Raw genomic sequence first — 15,378 nt, 5'->3', positions numbered from 1 at the left:
CAAAGTAGTTATTAAATAGCTACTACTACTCAACAAAGCCCAGGGATCTTGACGCCAAGCAGGTCGAGCAGGTCTTGTTCAAGGTCCAGGATGTCACCTGGTTGTAGGAGCGCCGGACCCCAGACTCCCGATACATGGCCCGGCACACCTTACCCAATAGCTGGCGATGCTCCCGGAGGCCATACCCGGTACCGGGCCTGCCGCCTGCCGCGATGGTCCGCACAAAGAAGACCAGTGCGGCCACCTCCACTGCTCTAAAGATCTCCCTGGGACTCACTGTCTCCCTCCTTAACCGCCCGCATGGGAGCGGACTACGGGCTGCGGGACTCTTCCCCTTCGACTTGCCGGCTCCCTTTGCCATGGTCCTGGGTCAAAGTCTCAAAGGAAGGAAAAGAAGGAAAAATAGGAAAGAAAATAGGGAAAAAAAGTAAAGAAAAGAAAAGAGCTAAAAAAAAGTAGTTATTAAAGTAACAAAAAGTAGAAAAAAACACAAAATATAGTTGTAGAAAACTAGAGAAATAGATAATGAGTAAAAAAGATTAAAAAAAGTTCAAACAAACAAAGATTAAAGCTGGATAGAAAAAGCATGCCCAGAACCATAGCAATGAATGAAAAACAAGATGGCAGCGCCCATTGCAACCACGTGGGTAAGTTTGCGCAATATTTCCCCCGCAACCACGCAAAAACGGACGCCAACACGCAATCGCGCCCCGCAAGTAGGAAATGCACAACACGAGCATGCAACTAGCGTCCGGAAACAGAAATACGCAACGCGAACACTGAAAACAAGATGGCCGCGCCCATGTACGACCGCATGAGTAACTTCACGGTAGCTGCGCTGCAAAAAATCCTGCGAACACGCAAAAATAAAAGTACGCAATCTCGCAAAAGTTTGCGGATTTTGCGGACCGCGAGTACACTTTCGCACGAATTTGCGTACCGCGAATCAGCACAATTCGCCCATACTGATTAATGGGTCACGGGACTGGGTGTAAATCTCAATTGGCCTTTGTGTATTCCTCTCAGGCAGCCACACTATAGAGGGACTAGGAATGTCTGGATGAGCCGTCGTCACAGGCAGGATGTGGGGCAGAGGTGTGCACAGCCCCTCTTACATCTGAATAGCTTATGCTCTGCCTCCACACAAAGGGCCTACCAACCCTGCATTGTCACTGCAGGCAGGCAGCTTGGAGCCAAAAGGGAGTCAGGAAATTCCATCCACTTAAAAGAACCTTACCAGAAGCTTCTCTACATTCCAGAAGGACACTAGGGTATAAAAATAGGACCTTCAGACCCACTCTTCTGTTCATTACTAGACCTGTGGAAGAACTCTTAAAGAACTGCCTGCTGCTGTTACCTGCTGTGTACTCTGCCAGACTGCTGATGTACTGCTTTGCTGCCGGAGTCTGTCAGGAACCCTCAGAGGCCAGCCCTGCTATTGAGCCCTGTCTTCACCTGCACCCAGCACTACACGGAGTGATTCAAAGGGATAGTTTGCTGGCCTCCTGTACAGAGCCACAGGGACATAAAAGGCTCCGACCATTTTGAACCCATTCCTGAGCCCTGAGCCCCCAAGAGTTGTCCCACCAGGCCCGGATCCTTGGTTGTGGTTCTTAAGCTGCCTAGATGATCAATTCCCTAAACTGAGGACTTAAGGCAAAATGTGGCCAAAAAACTGCTTTGAGAACCAGGAGAAGACTTTGACCCACTTGCTTGGTTATCCGCCCGAGGTGCATTGTCAGTCTGATTGACTTCACAGTTTCCCCTGCTATGTTATTCTCCGCAGCAGCAATCCTCTTTAGCAGTCCCTAGCCAGAAGGGTATTCGAATTCTTGGAACAGACTTTGGCTATAGCTCTCTGCCTTGTCCTGCTAGAGTTTTTTTACTTCCTGTTGGAAATGGAACTTTCTGGTTGGTTGACCGATGCCCTAGCCAGGCAGACCCTACCACTCTTGTCAGGAGTGGGTGAATACACTCATTATCTAACCTGTGCTCTCCCTAGAGTAGGTTGGCACTGAGCAATCAGGCTTATCACAGAGACAATGTGTAAAGCAATGGCATAGCACTCACAATAAATATACTGAGCGTGTGATGTATGTAAATAACGTTTGAATTCACCATACACAATAATGTACACAATATACTTATGGGCATAAATCATAATTGGAAATATTACAAGCAGTACTAGGCCCAGATGTGTTGAAATGACATCAGTGGCATGCACACTTGGGAAAGATCCAACTCTACCCCCTATTCCCCCGGCACCCTTATGCAGTGCAACACATTGTCCAACTTAGGCCCACCCTGGCAATTCATATAATTCAATACCATACAGGGTGCCCCACAGGTCACAACGATATCAGGAATACGTGCTTACAAAGAATGATAACACTTTTAAGCAGCACTTCAGGCTGAGTTCGCATAGGTAAGCCAATGTCACAAGTAGCGCTCTTCTGGCAAGTAAGCAACATGTAGCGCAGCACCGCCGGCCGGTGTCATAAATCACAGGCAGTCCACTGACTGTCACTCCCACACACACACTCACTCAACATAAATTCCTGGTGCAACGGATAGCAGGAATGTTTGTATAGAGTGAGCTTGCACACATGCATACACAGAACCGTAACATGGTGCAACTGATAACCGGTCGGTCAATTGGCAACACACTGCTGACGCTGTGGCCCCAAGCCACCTTCCACCCTCCAACTCACCCCAACTACCCTACGCCCATATATTGGAGATAACCAGCCCTCCCACAGAAACTAGGCCGCATGTAGCCAAAGTCACACTTTGTCTGGGTCCCTGGGAAGAAGGTGGGGGTACGAAGCAGGACTAAATAGGACGCAGTCATCAAATGGGGGGTTTGGTCACCATTTGGGAAGTTCATCCACAGGATGCGGAGCAGAAGCAGGCTGAGGGTAATAGTCCATCACACAAAAGGGATTAACCAGGGGCCTTCTAGTAGCAGCCAGTTCTACGAAGCACAGTGGGGAGGGGTTATGGAGTCTCTTGACGCGCTTCCGATCATTCTCAGAAGCATACCTTTGAACTCGTCCATCACTCTCAATACCCAGCCCGGTTAAGGGGAACCATACCTGGCAGCACAATGTCGTCTGGGCCCAGTGGAGGAGAGCGCAGTTGGTCCGCCGAACTGATGGCCAAAAAGGAACAAGCAATGGATGGGGAATTTAGCTGGGAAGCCTCTCCGAAGGAAGAGGCACCACGCCCAGCACTCATCGATCAGAGTCGCACCCAGGCAATCTGGGCACAACGTCTGGTGCGCAGTGATATGAACTGCACCAGGCAATTCTGGTCTTACACAATGAAGAGTTGCAAAGTCCCTACATCCCTGGAAATGAGGCACAACATCAAGGTGAGCGTTGGTACGGGGCGCACAAGATGATACAAGCAACACACAACAAAGAGTTGCAAATTCCGTATCTCCCTGGAAATGAGGCCCAACACCTGGTGCACGTTGATACTGGCCATGCAGACAAGATTGGTAAAGCACAATGAAGATTTGTAAATTTCCTACCTCCATGGAAAAGAGGCACAACTCCTGGTGTGCGTTGATACTGGTTGCACTGTGCAATTACGATCATACACACAGATGCATGTTCAGCAGTGCCAGACGAGGTGGAATGCAACAATTCACATGCACGCCCTCACTTCCGAGGGTTGCACCATGTGAATCGGACACTGCACGCAATGAGCATGCAGTTGGCGTGTCGTACGAGAGAGATGCAGCATGATTGATGAGCAGGCTTCTCTGGATCCCACAACAGGATCCACTCACCCCCAACAAAACTGTTATTTGTGTTGAGGTCCCCACAATGCGGGGGCCTCACTACATAGATGCGGTGTTGGACTTGGCCCTTCTGGCACGTTCACCCCTGAAGTTTTGTTGTTATATGTAACCTGGGGATGGTGATTCCCACTCTGAGTGCGTGTGAAGAGAGAGAGACCTGCCCTTCCATAGGAATGCATGGGGAATGTATGTGTCCCTGGTAGTTCCCGATGCGTAGGGTGTCCAGGGTCAAGTCTGCTATGTATGAACTCGTGAGATTGAATGCTGCGCAACGGTTTATGCGGCATGAGTGTGTCTAGTGTAGAAGTCCCACTTTTAGAAGTTGGCATATTTGTGAAATGTGTGCCTGGCGTATGATTGGCTGAGGCTGGCTGGGAGGGTCTGCCCCGGTGGTCAATGGAGTGTTTAGCATGCTGATGTGAGGGGAGGAGTGAGCCTGGGTCTGCTTGTGGATTGACTGTCTGGTTTGAGTGTCCTGAATGAGGCTGGGTTTTCCCCACACAATGCTGGCTCCACCCCCTGGGGTGCGTCTGATGTCCCTAGCCTAGCCAGTGAAAAGAATCCCCCATAACCAGTTCCAGCTGGTTCTCTCCCTGCCTGCTCCTTTAGACAAAGGATGTTGTGTATAAAAAGGGTGCTGTGTCACTCTGAAAAGGTTCTTGTTCTCAACTTGAATCTACCAGGGGCTGCTGCTGCTTGGGCTCAGGGTTGTGTTGCCTCCCTGGGCCCTGCCCTACTCCTGGACTGGTGATGGCCTTTTCCCTTCTAGGAGCTGCTGTGCTCCACCTGAGGTCCTGGACTCTTTATGGACTGCTACTCTCCCTCCAGCGCTTGGTAGCGCTTTCCTCTGACCCCCCAGCGCTTGGGGAGCGCTGGTCTTCCTACTTAGTGCCTGGAAGTGCTGCTTTCTGCCCTCGAGCGCCTGGAGCCCTTTATTGATGTTACCCACGCTGGGAGTGCTCTACTTCCCCTGTATAGTGCCGTAACGCTGTCCTAGCGCCTGGGGGGCACTGTTTACTCAAGCCGGTGCCCACCCGGCCTTTGCCCTGTTCTGTGGAGGTTCTACACCCCCAGCGAGAGCCTACCTCGCTATTTGCCCTTAATTCTCGAGGGAGCCTGGCCCTCGTCATTTCCCCCGAGTCACCGTTGCCGGCCCGGGACCCCTTGTAATGTTATCCCCAGGCCGCGCTGGGATTGGCTGCCGGCCCGGGATTTGCTGCTGACGTCTCCCCGGGCCGCGCTGCGATTGGCCGGTGGCCCGAGGAGCTGGTGAGGCGACTGGAGAGAGCCGAGAAGGCAGGGGTCGGCGGGAGCCTACTCCGCGCCCCTGCGTCCCCCCAGGAGAACTGCCGCTTCCCCCCGGGGCCCCCAGGAGCGAGAGGGAGCCCCGGAGAGCGAGGAGAGACCGGCCTGACCCGGTGAGTGCAGCGAAGGGGAGGGGGCGTCGGGGCACATTGCCGGTGCCCACCCCTCCCCTCCAATAATCCTTTTGTTGTGCTGAAGAGACCCGGGGGCCCCCTGTGATATCGAGTCCCCCGAGAGGGACTCCACCTACCTTTGCTCTGACCAGCCTGCGAGGCTCGGTCCCCGCAACTTCGTGGTCAAGCCCGAGAAGCTCGAGTGCCAGTCCCTGTTCTTTCCCGAGCTCTGAGAGTCTCCACCTGCATCTTAACTCCTCGAGCCCTGAGAGGCTCTACCTGCATCTTAACCCCTCGAGCCCTGAGAGGTTCCCCCTTAGCCCATTTGTTCCGAGCCTGCGAGGCTCCATCATGTTGGCCCATCCTTGGCCCTCAGCTGCCCAGCACTTCGTGGGCAGCTGCCACGTGTAGGTTTGTCCCTGGCTACCTGCAGCCTGCCCTGAACATCGTGACATTGGGCGTCCTAGCCCCAGAAAGGCCAGCTGGCCGGTGGAACGCTGTTAGCTAATAGTAATGTCATTCTGAGAGTATTACATGTTGCCCTGCTGATGGGGCCTCTGTTGTGTTATGTACCTTGTCCTTCCTTCCCTCCTGAATATCCGATGTCCCATGTCTGTTGATCCTGGTTAGAGTGAGTTCTACTGCTAGTTCCATGAAGCTCCCAGTTGATATGTGTTCTAATGCCAGTTCCTTCATGTGCATACCCCTGGCAGGGGTCCCTTGGCCCCGCCCTGTACCTTTTCCCTTGTAAACCCTGCCCGTGCCTCTGGCACCTTGTAAAGTGTGTGTTCCTATGTGTCCTTCTTAATACAAAGACTATTTTCATATATACTTTGTGTGAAGTTCCTTTTGTGGGAGGCCCTGGATGTTGTTGTTGGTGGGTACGTGCGCAAATGCTTTACACATGACCTCCGAGATAGGCCTGACTGCTCGCGCCGCGTTACCTAGAGGGTGAGCAGGGGTTGTCTTGACATAGGAGTGGCGGTCTCTGACTGGCTGTGGCGCAAGCCCTGGCCGGCCGGGGGTCCCATTTCCTACATGCGGGCAATGCTTTTCAGGCACTGATGCAAAGCAATCCGGTCCCAGATCCAATTTTTAGTTCCACACTTACACCGCACTCCCAGCTGGGATCCAACAGACGATGTGGGCAATTAAGAGGGCACCACTATCTAGGTGACACAAGTGGACAGTGTGGGTCCCTCATGGAAGGTCTTTGATGTCCATGAGACCTTCACAAGAGAACAGGGGGCCCACCAACAAGGCCCTTGGACAGCACTCTTCAGGGTGCCACACAGCAGCAGGTAGTCAGCTCAGGCCAGTCACTATTCAGGAAGGGCACAGGGTCCCTTTCAACGGCAGTGATCCTCTTTGTGCACAACAGATTCTCGTCAGTGCGCACCACACAGGTCCAGGTTATCAGGTCCCACGTCGCCACAGGTGTATCTCTGCTCTCCGGAAGTATGGAACCAGTAGTTATATTGTATTGTGCCTTTGAATTTGGGGGTGGTTCAGAGTAGGCCTGTGTGGAGCTTGTGGAGTTTCACTCTGCGGAATTCCGCAGAGTTCCTGAAAAACTCCCAAAAAATTCAGCAGAGTAAATCTTTAGCCACGAAACTCCAGTACAATGCATATTGTCCTCACCAACACCTTACTGAATCCCCCTATGCCAGCAAGGTAGAAGGTTAGAAGGAAACAATGTTGGCAAGCCACAAAAAACAGCTTAAAATGCAGATCTCCAAATCAGTGAATATCTAAGCCTTAGGTAGTTGGCAATACATACAATACCTTGAACTTACTCTGAAGAGCTGTGAGAAACTGGGTTCTTGTCGCAGTACCCCCTCACAATTTTTCCCTGGCTTCTGATGCAACTTTGACTGAGGTGATCTGGGTCACTGCTAACCAGGTACCTAGTACCATACTCTAACCCTACAAATGTAAACAATTAGCGCAACTTCAGGACCCTCTGGTAGACACTAATACATTTTACCCCTGGTACCTTTAGCATGGGTACTGAAGAAGGTCCCCTGGGGCTGCAGCACTGGTTGTGCTATCCATAGTACACCTCACCAAGGCTGTGCACTCTGTCATTCCTGGCTGTGTGTCTTGGTGCAAAGAAATCTGAAGAGTCAAAAGGACACACAACCCAGTGTGCCATGCCAGCCACACAATTTTTCGAACAACAGCGGTCCCATGCATTCACGAATATATGAGACAATAAATATAGACAGAATCAGTTCTATATTTTGAGCGACATGTCCAGCCGGACAGAGGTCTTTAAGTTTACTCAATAAACAAAAAAATAAATAAAAGCCCTTCTATGTTCGTAACCTACCTTCAGTATTTGATCCGTTAGTGTTGGGCACAGGCTTGTGTACCACACTGGTGATTAGTTGAAGGTATTCCAATTTTACGGATTAATTGTTTTTTGAGTAAACTTAAAGACCTCTGTCCGGCTGGACATGTCGCCCAAAATATAGAACTGATTCTGTCTATATTTATTGTCTCATATATTCGTGAATGCATGGGACCGCTGTTGTTCGAAAAAGTAAGTTCCCGGAGGTCCCCTGCTGACTGATTTGGGGTCCCTTGTTGTTGTTAATATGCCAGCCATACACTGCATGAGATGTAAATTAAATGAAGTTAAATAAAATTATAATACGTAAGGTGCACTAATACCCAAGGGTGTCGCGGCGCAGAAGATTTGTTTTTTAAAATGGATTAACAGGAAATGGTAAAGGCTCTTTGAGGGCCTCATTCTATTTGTTAAACAACCAGGTTTTTTAAAGTTTTCAAAAATCGAGAAGATTGTTTTCTTTCTTAAGTGCGAAGGGAAAGAATTCCACAAGCTGACTGTGCCTGCCGCACAACCTCTTCTTCCCCCAAGAAGCAGCTTTTGCCCTTGAAGTTACAAGATTAAAGCGCGATGCCAAACGAAGCTGCCTTTCTAGAACATACCACATAAATCTATATGTAAAATAATCAGGACCAAGCCCATGTAGTGCTTTAAAGGCAATGCAGAGGGACTTAAATTCAATTTGCCGTCTAACTGGCAGCCAATAAAATATTGCCGGGGCAATCGCCGCTGATTAATATTTAGGGATGAGGTGTCACGCCCAAATAGAAGCATCTCAGATTTTCCTACATTCAGCTTGGGACAGTTTTTGGACATCCATTTTCCAACTTACTGTTTAGACCCATGAAAACTAGAGGCAGTGCAAACTTCAAGAAAACATGGAGCCTGGATGTCGAGGGCTAGCACCGCCTGCCCATACACTACCTCCAGATGCAGGTTCAGGCACTCAATGGACTGTGGAGAGCATAGGACTGCCTGCCTGCTACTCCACCACTGGGTGCAAGGTTCATGCACTCAAGGGACCCTTCTGTGGCGGGGATAGGACTGCCTGCTACTCCATCAATGGGTGCAAGGTTCATGCACTCAAGGGACCCTTCTGTGGAGGGGACAGGACTGCCTGTCTGCTACTCCACCACTGGATGCAAGGTTCACGCACTCAAGGGACCCTTCTGTGGAGGGGATAGGACTGCCTGCCTGCTACTCCACCACTGGTTGCAAGGTTCATGCACTCAACGGACCCTTCTGTGGAGGGGATAGGACTGCCTGCCTGCTATTCCACCGCTGGGTGCAAGGTCCAGGCACTCAAGGGACCCCTCTGTGGAGGGGATAGGACCGCCTGCCTGCTACTCCACTACTGGGTGCAAGGTTCAGGCACTCAAGGGCCCTTCTGTGGAGGGGATAGGACTGCCTGCCTGCTATTCCACCGCTGGGTGCAATGTCCAGGCGCTCAAGGGACCCCTCTGTGGAGGGGATAGGACTGCCTGCTTTCTACTCCACCACTGGGTGCAAGGTTCATGTACTCAACGGACCCTTCTGTGGAGGGGATAGGACTGCCTGCCTGCTACTCCACCAGTGGGTGCAAGGTTCAGGCACTCAAGGGACCCTTCTGTGGAGGGAAAAGGACGGCCTGCCTGCTACTCCAACCCTGGGTGCAAGGTTCATGCACTCAAGGTACCCTTCTGGGGAGGGGATAGGACTTGCTGCCTGCTACTCCCCCACTGGGTGCAAGGTTCAGGCACTCAAGGGACCCCTCTGTGGAGGGGATAGGACTGCCTGCCTGCTACTCCACCACTGGGTACAAGGTTCATGCACTCAAGGGACCCTTCTGTGGAGGGGATAGGACTGCCTGCCTGCTACTCCACCACTGGGTGCAAGGTTCATGCACTCAAGGGACCCTTCTGGGGAGGAGATAGGACTGCCTGCCTGCTACTCCACCATTGGGTGCAAGGTTCACACACTCAAGGGACCCTTCTGTGGAGGGGATAGGGCTGCCTGCCTGCTACTCCACCCCTGCGTGCCAGGTTCATGCACTCAAGGGACCCTTCTGTGGAGAGCATAGGACTGCCTGCCTGCTACTCCACCCCTGGGTGCAAGGTTCATGCACTCAAGGTACCCTTCTGGGAAGGGGATAGGACTGCCTGCCTGCTACTCCACCACTGGGTGCAAGGTTCATGCACTCAAGGGACCCTTCTGGGGAGGGGATAGGACTGCCTGCCTGCTACTCCACCACTGGGTGCAAGGTTCACGCACTCAAAGGACCCTTCTGTGGAGGGGATAGGACTGCCTGCCTGCTACTCCACCACTGGGTGCAAGGTTCACGCACTCAAGGGACCCTTCTGTGGAGGGGATAGGACTGCCTGCCTGCTACTCCACCCCTGGGTGCAAGGTTCATGCACTCAAGGTACCCTTCTGGGGAGGGGATAGGACTGCCTGCCTGCTACTCCACCACTGGGTGCAAGGTTCACGCACTCAAGGGACCCTTCTGTGGAGGGGATAGGACTGCCTGCCTGCTACTCCACCACTGGGTGCAAGGTTCACGCACTCAAATAACCCTTCTGTGGAGGGGATAGGACTGCCTGCCTGCTACTACACCACTGGGTGCAAGGTTCATTCACTCAAGGGACCCTTCTGTGGAGGGGATAGAACTGCCTGCCTGCTACTCCACCACTGGGTGCAAGGTTCAGGCACTCAAGGGACCCTTCTGTGGAGGGGATAGGACTGCCTGCCTGCTACTCCACCACTGGGTGCAAGGTATATGCACTCCAGGGACCCCTCTGTGGAGAGGATAGGACTGCCTGCCTGCTACTCCACCACTGGGTGCAAGGTTCATGCACTCAACAAACCCTTCTGTGGAGGGGATAGGACTGCCTGCCTGCTACTCCCCCACTGGGTGCAAGGTTCATGTACTCAACGGACCCTTCTGTGGAGGGGATAGGACTGCCTGCCTGCTACTCCACCAGTGGGTGCAAGGTTCAGGCACTCAAGGGACCCTTCTGTGGAGGGAAAAGGACTGCCTGCCTGCCACTCCAACCCTGGGTGCAAGGTTCAGGCACTCAAGGGACCCTTCTGTGGAGGGGATAGGACTTGCTGCCTGCTACTCCCCCACTGGGTGCAAGGTTCAGGCACTCAAGGGACCCCTCTGTGGAGGGGAGAGGACTGCCTGCCTGCTACTCCACCAGTGGGTGCAAGGTTCAGGCACTCAAGGGACCCTTCTGTGGAGGGGATAGGACTTGCTGCCTGCTACCCCCCCACTGGGAGCAAGGTTCAGGCACTCAAGGGACCCCTCTGTGGAGGGGATAGGACTGCCTGCCTGCTACTCCACCACTGGGTGCAAGGTTCATGCACTCAAGGGACCCTTCTGTGGAGGGGATAGGACTGCCTGCCTGCTACTCCACCCCTGGGTGCAAGGTTCATGCACTCAACGGACCCTTCTGTGGAGGGGATAGGACTGCCTGCCTGCTACTCCACCAGTGGGTGCAAGATTCATGCACTAAAGGGACCCTTCTTTGGAAGGGATTCAACTGCCTGCCTGCTACTCCCCCAGTGGGTGCAAGGTTCAGGCACTCAAGGGACCCCTCTGTGGAGGGGATAGGACTGCCTGCCTGCTACTCCACCCCTGTGTGCAAGGTTCATACACTCAAGGGACCCTTCTGTGGAGGGGACAGTACTGCCTGCCTGCTACTCCATCACTGGGTGCAAGGTTCAGGCACTCAAGGGACCCTTCTGTGGAGGGGATAGGACTGCCTGCCTGCTACTCCACCACTGGGTGCAAGGTTCAGGCACTCAAGGGACCCTTCTGTGGAGGGGATAGGACTGCCTGCCTGCTACACCACCACAGGGTGCAAGGTTCATGCACTCAAGGGACCCTTCTGTGGAGGGGATAGGACTGCCTGCCTGCTACTCCACCACAGGGTACAAGGTTCATGCACTCAAGGGACCCTTCTGTGGAGGGGAAAGGACTGCCTGCCTGCTACTCAACCACTGTGTGCAAGGTTCATGCACTCAAGGGACCCTTCTGTGGAGAGGATAGGACTGCCTGCTACTCCATCAATGGGTGAAAGGTTCATGCACTCAACTGACCCTTCTGTGGAGGGGATAGGACTGCCTGCCTGCTACTCCACCACTGGGTGCAAGGTTCAGGCACTCAAGGGACCCTTCCGTGGAGGGAAAAGGACTGCCTGCCTGCTATTCCAACCCTGGGTGCAAGGTTCAGGCACTCAAGGGACCCCTCTGTGGAGGGGATAGGACTGCCTGCCTGCTACTCCACCCCTGGGTGCAAGGTTCATGCACTCAACGGACCCTTCTGTGGAGGGGATAGGACTGCCTGCCTGCTACTCCACCAGTGGGTGCAAGGTTCAGGCACTCAAGGGACCCTTCTGTGGAGGGAAAAGGACGGCCTGCCTGCTACTCCAACCCTGGGTGCAAGGTTCATGCACTCAAGGTACCCTTCTGTGGAGGGGATAGGACTGCCTGCCTGCTACTCCACCACTGGGTGCAAGGTTCACGCACTCAAAGAACCCTTCTGTGGAGGGGATAGGACTGCCTGCCTGCTACTACACCACTGGGTGCAAGGTTCATTCACTCAAGGGACCCTTCTGTGGAGGGGATAGAACTGCCTGCCTGCTACTCCACCACTGGGTGCAAGGTTCAGGCACTCAAGGGACCCTTCTGTGGAGGGGATAGGACTGCCTGCCTGCTACTCCACCACTGGGTGCAAGGTATATGCACTCCAGGGACCCCTCTGTGGAGAGGATAGGACTGCCTGCCTGCTACTCCACCACTGGGTGCAAGGTTCATGCACTCAACAAACCCTTCTGTGGAGGGGATAGGACTGCCTGCCTGCTACTCCCCCACTGGGTGCAAGGTTCATGTACTCAACGGACCCTTCTGTGGAGGGGATAGGACTGCCTGCCTGCTACTCCACCAGTGGGTGCAAGGTTCAGGCACTCAAGGGACCCTTCTGTGGAGGGAAAAGGACTGCCTGCCTGCCACTCCAACCCTGGGTGCAAGGTTCAGGCACTCAAGGGACCCTTCTGTGGAGGGGATAGGACTTGCTGCCTGCTACTCCCCCACTGGGTGCAAGGTTCAGGCACTCAAGGGACCCCTCTGTGGAGGGGAGAGGACTGCCTGCCTGCTACTCCACCAGTGGGTGCAAGGTTCAGGCACTCAAGGGACCCTTCTGTGGAGGGGATAGGACTTGCTGCCTGCTACCCCCCCACTGGGAGCAAGGTTCAGGCACTCAAGGGACCCCTCTGTGGAGGGGATAGGACTGCCTGCCTGCTACTCCACCACTGGGTGCAAGGTTCATGCACTCAAGGGACCCTTCTGTGGAGGGGATAGGACTGCCTGCCTGCTACTCCACCCCTGGGTGCAAGGTTCATGCACTCAACGGACCCTTCTGTGGAGGGGATAGGACTGCCTGCCTGCTACTCCACCAGTGGGTGCAAGGTTCATGCACTAAAGGGACCCTTCTTTGGAAGGGATTCAACTGCCTGCCTGCTACTCCCCCAGTGGGTGCAAGGTTCAGGCACTCAAGGGACCCCTCTGTGGAGGGGATAGGACTGCCTGCCTGCTACTCCACCCCTGTGTGCAAGGTTCATGCACTCAAGGGACCCTTCTGTGGAGGGGACAGTACTGCCTGCCTGCTACTCCATCACTGGGTGCAAGGTTCAGGCACTCAAGGGACCCTTCTGTGGAGGGGATAGGACTGCCTGCCTGCTACTCCACCACTGGGTGCAAGGTTCAGGCACTCAAGGGACCCTTCTGTGGAGGGGATAGGACTGCCTGCCTGCTACACCACCACAGGGTGCAAGGTTCATGCACTCAAGGGACCCTTCTGTGGAGGGGATAGGACTGCCTGCCTGCTACTCCACCACAGGGTACAAGGTTCATGCACTCAAGGGACCCTTCTGTGGAGGGGAAAGGACTGCCTGCCTGCTACTCAACCACTGTGTGCAAGGTTCATGCACTCAAGGGACCCTTCTGTGGAGAGGATAGGACTGCCTGCTACTCCATCAATGGGTGAAAGGTTCATGCACTCAACTGACCCTTCTGTGGAGGGGATAGGACTGCCTGCCTGCTACTCCACCACTGGGTGCAAGGTTCAGGCACTCAAGGGACCCTTCCGTGGAGGGAAAAGGACTGCCTGCCTGCTATTCCAACCCTGGGTGCAAGGTTCAGGCACTCAAGGGACCCCTCTGTGGAGGGGATAGGACTGCCTGCCTGCTACTCCACCCCTGGGTGCAAGGTTCATGCACTCAACGGACCCTTCTGTGGAGGGGATAGGACTGCCTGCCTGCTACTCCACCAGTGGGTGCAAGGTTCAGGCACTCAAGGGACCCTTCTGTGGAGGGAAAAGGACGGCCTGCCTGCTACTCCAACCCTGGGTGCAAGGTTCATGCACTCAAGGTACCCTTCTGGGGAGGGGATAGGACTTGCTGCCTGCTACTCCCCCACTGGGTGCAAGGTTCAGGCACTCAAGGGACCCCTCTGTGGAGGGGATAGGACTGCCTGCCTGCTACTCCACCACTGGGTACAAGGTTCATGCACTCAAGGGACCCTTCTGTGGAGGGGATAGGACTGCCTGCCTGCTACTCCACCACTGGGTGCAAGGTTCATGCACTCAAGGGACCCTTCTGGGGAGGAGATAGGACTGCCTGCCTGCTACTCCACCATTGGGTGCAAGGTTCACACACTCAAGGGACCCTTCTGTGGAGGGGATAGGGCTGCCTGCCTGCTACTCCACCACTGGGTGCAAGGTTCATGCACTCAAGGTACCCTTCTGGGGAGGGGATAGGACTGCCTGCCTGCTACTCCACCACTGGGTGCAAGGTTCACGCACTCAAGGGACCCTTCTGTGGAGGGGATAGGACTGCCTGCCTGCTACTCCACCACTGGGTGCAAGGTTCACGCACTCAAAGAACCCTTCTGTGGAGGGGATAGGACTGCCTGCCTGCTACTACACCACTGGGTGCAAGGTTCATCCACTCAAGGGACCCTTCTGTGGAGGGGATAGAACTGCCTGCCTGCTACTCCACCCCTGGGTGCAAGGTTCATGCACTCAACGGACCCTTCTGTGGAGGGGATAGGACTGCCTGCCTGCTACTCCACCACTGGGCCCATGGTATATGCACTCCAGGGACCCCTCTGTGGAGAGGATAGAACTGCCTGCCTGCTACTCCACCACTGGGTGCAAGGTTCATGCACTCAACAAACCCTTCTGTGGAGGGGATAGGACTGCCTGCCTGCTACTCCCCCACTGGGTGCAAGGTTCATGTACTCAACGGACCCTTCTGTGGAGGGGATAGGACTGCCTGCCTGCTACTCCACCAGTGGGTGCAAGGTTCAGGCACTCAAGGGACCCTTCTGTGGAGGGAAAAGGACTGCCTGCCTGCTACTCCAACCCTGGGTGCAAGGTTCAGGCACTCAAGGGACCCTTCTGTGGAGGGGATAGGACTTGCTGCCTGCTACTCCCCCACTGGGTGCAAGGTTCAGGCACTCAAGTGACCCCTCTGTGGAGGGGAGAGGACTGCCTTCCTGCTACTCCACCAGTGGGTGCAAGGTTCAGGCACTCAAGGGACCCTTCTGTGGAGGGGATAGGACTTGCTGCCTGCTACTCCACCACTGGGAGCAAGGTTCAGGCACTCAAGGGACCCCTCTGTGGAGGGGATAGGACTGCCTGCCTGCTACTCCACCACTGGGTGCAAGGTTCATGCACTCAAGGGACCCTTCTGTGGAGGGGATAGGACTGCCTGCCTGCTACTCCACCCCTGGGTGCAAGGTTCATGCACTCAACGGAC

At 54.3% G+C, this 15,378-nt stretch overlaps 1 protein-coding gene across 5 annotated transcripts in view; it reads right to left on the bottom strand.

Annotated features, from left to right (window-relative positions):
* The window catches only part of LOC147736739 (E3 ubiquitin-protein ligase TRIM11-like), a 236,681-nt gene that overhangs the window by 29,528 nt on the left and 191,775 nt on the right, over positions 1–15,378 (bottom strand). The window lies entirely within an intron of this gene.

The sequence above is a fragment of the Lissotriton vulgaris genome, chromosome 1_2, assembly GCF_964263255.1.
Source record: "Lissotriton vulgaris chromosome 1_2, aLisVul1.2, whole genome shotgun sequence".
Classification (NCBI taxonomy): domain Eukaryota; kingdom Metazoa; phylum Chordata; class Amphibia; order Caudata; family Salamandridae; genus Lissotriton; species Lissotriton vulgaris.
Note: the sequence above shows the minus strand (reverse complement) of the source record. Positions and strands in the feature narration are given on the sequence as shown.